Here is a 2,985-nt window from a genome sequence, read left to right as displayed (position 1 = left end):
TGCAATGGTGTCCTTTCATACCCCATCGCATATTTATAATGACTCCATGTGGACAAACTGGTTTCATGACATACAATGTTCGTGGGTGGATCGGCATGTACAGACACTGAGGGTAGCGTTCATGTTATATTTGGTAGGGACATTTGTCAGATTGGCAAAATAATTGTGTATTGGCACTTGCTCTCTATAGCTCTCTTTTCTCTTGAAAGCCAACATTTCAGTGTTTACTCACGGGTGAATCATCGTTGTGGATTTTGTTTTGATTTTGAAAGTTGATACGTTGATAAGTTCAACGTCTTAATTTTCAACATGGGTGAACCTGAGTCAATGTTGAATCACTGTTGAAAGACATTCATCTTTCAACACTGAATAAACTATAGATTGCATTTCCTTTTCATTCCACATTGTACACAATTGTGCATTCAATTATATTATAACCTAGTTTCCAGTTGGATCAACATGACAATATTGACTGAATTAGTGATTTACATGTTTCATGTTTTCATGAAAGAGAAACGTGCATTTTATTTTTATAATCTTTGCTCAGTATATATGATGTTTAGTTTGTTAGTTATTACGAAGGTTGTTTCAGGTCTTGCCAGAAAATTGTACGAATGCAACATATTCTATCGTAGGTATGGTGGTTGCTATGGACCCTGCTGTCGCTGAAACCACTTAGTTGCATGTTGTTTAGTCTAGTGGGATAATACGGTATTATGAGCTCTTCAAGATATGATGGTGCCTGACCATTAAGGGCTTTGTAAGTTGGGAGAAGGATTTTAAATTCAATTCTAGATTTTACAGGAAGCCAATGTAGCGAAGCTAAGATGGGAAAAATATGATCTCTTTTTATAGTTTTTGTTAGTATATGTGCAGCTGCATTCTGGACCAGCTGGAGAGTCTTTAGAGACTTGTTATTGCAGCCTGATAATGAGGAAATGCAATAATCCAGCCTAGAAGTAACAAATGCGTGAACTAGTTTTTCTGCATCTTTTTGGGACAGGATGTGCCTGATTTTTGCAATATTATGTAAGTGAGAAAAGGCAGTCCTTGAAATTTGATATATGTGGGACATATCCTGATCAAAGATAACTCCCAGATTCCTTACGGTGGTGCTGGAGGCCAGGGTAATGCCATCCAGAGTAGCTTTATCATTAGATAATGTGTTTCTAAGGTGTTTAGGGCCAAGCACAATAACTTCAGTTTTATCTGAGTTTAGTTGTAGAAAATTGCAGGTCATCCAAGTCTTTATGTCCTTAAGGCATGCTTGGAGTTTGTTTAACTGATTGGTTTCATCATGCTTCATTGATAAATATAATTGGGTATCATCTGCATAACAATGAAGTGTTTCCTAATAATATTACCTAAAGGAAGCATATACAAGGTGAATAGTATTGGTCCAAGCAAAGAACCTTGTGGAACTCTGTGTCTAACTTTTGCCTTCATGGAGGATTCATCAGTAACATGTACAAACTGAAATCTGTCTGATGAATAGGACTTAAACCAGCTTAATGCAGTTCCTTTAATGCCAATTAAATATTCCAGTCTCTGCAAAAGGATTTGATGGTCAATTGTGTTGAATGCGGCACTAAGATCTAACAAGACAAGTACAGAGAGAAGTCCTTTGTCTGATGCAGTTAGGAGGTCATTTGTGACTTTCACTAGTGCTGTCTCTGTGCTATGATGCGCTCTAAATCCTGACTGAAAATCCTCAAATAAACTATTGTTATGTAGAAAGTCACATAACTGATTAGAGACTGCTTTATCAAGGATCTTAGAGAGAAAGGGAAGATTAGATATAGGTCTACGATTGGCTTAAATGCCTGAATCAAGAGTAGGCTTCTTAAGAAGAGGTTTAATTACAGCTACGTTAAAAGACTGTGGTACATAGCCTGTTACTAAAGACAGATTGATCATATCTAGTAAAGAAGTGCTAACTAAGGGTAAGGCTTCCTTAAGCAACCTAGTTGGGATGGAGTCTAAGAGACAGGTTGATGGTTGAGGGCAGGAGGTGGTTAATTTTGTCTCTAATAGTTAGAATTTTGTCATTAAAGAAGCTCATAAAGTCATTACTACTGAGAGCTATAGGAATACATGGATCAGTAGAGTTATGACTCTTTGTCAGCCAAAGTGCTGAAAAGGAACCTAGGGCTGTTTTTATTCTCTTCTATTAATGCTGAGTAATAGGCGGCTCTGGCATTACAGAGGGCCTTCCTATATGTTTTAAGACTATCTTGCCAGACTAAGCGAGATTCTTCCACTTTGGTGGAACGCCAAATCCTTTCCAATTTTCGCAATGTTTGCTTTAATTTGCGGGTTTGGGAGTTATACCATGGAGCTAACCTCTTATGTTTTATTATCTTTTATTATCTTGCGATGGAGTCGAGTGTTTTTCTTAATGAGCCTGCAGCACTATCAACAAGATTATCAATTTGGGAGGGACTAAAGTTAACATAAGAGTCCTCTGTAGTATTGAGACATGGCAGTGAATTCCGTACTGATGGAATTGCTTCCTTAAATTTATCTACAACACTATCAGTCCTCACTAGATAGACATCTAGTGAGGATATTTTTGTCTAATGGTGTGTAATCCAGTAATAAGAATTCAAAAGTTATTAAGTAATGGTCTGATAAAGTAGGAGTTTGTGGAAAAATTATTAAAGGGAATTCAGAGTACGGGCCAGGAGGACGGTACACTATAACACATAGAACTGGCTGTTCTAGTTTTCCAGGTTGAGCGAGAGAGACTAAGAACAAGGCTTTCGAATGAGTCATGATTAAATTTAGGTCTAGGGTTGATGATTAGGCTTGAGGTGAAAATGGCTGCAACTCCACCTCCTCGGCCAGTGTCCTGAGGAATGTGAGTATTAATATGACTGGGGGGAGTGGATTCATTAAGGCATATGACATATTCTTCACGACACAGCCAGGTTTCAGTAAGACAAAATAAATCAATATGATGATCTGAGATTAAATCGTTTACTA

General features: G+C 37.6%; 1 protein-coding gene across 1 annotated transcript in view; it reads left to right on the top strand.

The window, feature by feature from the left end:
• Window positions 1-2,985, top strand: part of ccdc141 (coiled-coil domain containing 141) — an 87,137-nt gene that overhangs the window by 1,125 nt on the left and 83,027 nt on the right. The window lies entirely within an intron of this gene.

This window comes from Thunnus maccoyii, chromosome 11 (assembly GCF_910596095.1).
Source record: "Thunnus maccoyii chromosome 11, fThuMac1.1, whole genome shotgun sequence".
NCBI lineage: Eukaryota > Metazoa > Chordata > Actinopteri > Scombriformes > Scombridae > Thunnus > Thunnus maccoyii.
Note: the sequence above shows the minus strand (reverse complement) of the source record. Positions and strands in the feature narration are given on the sequence as shown.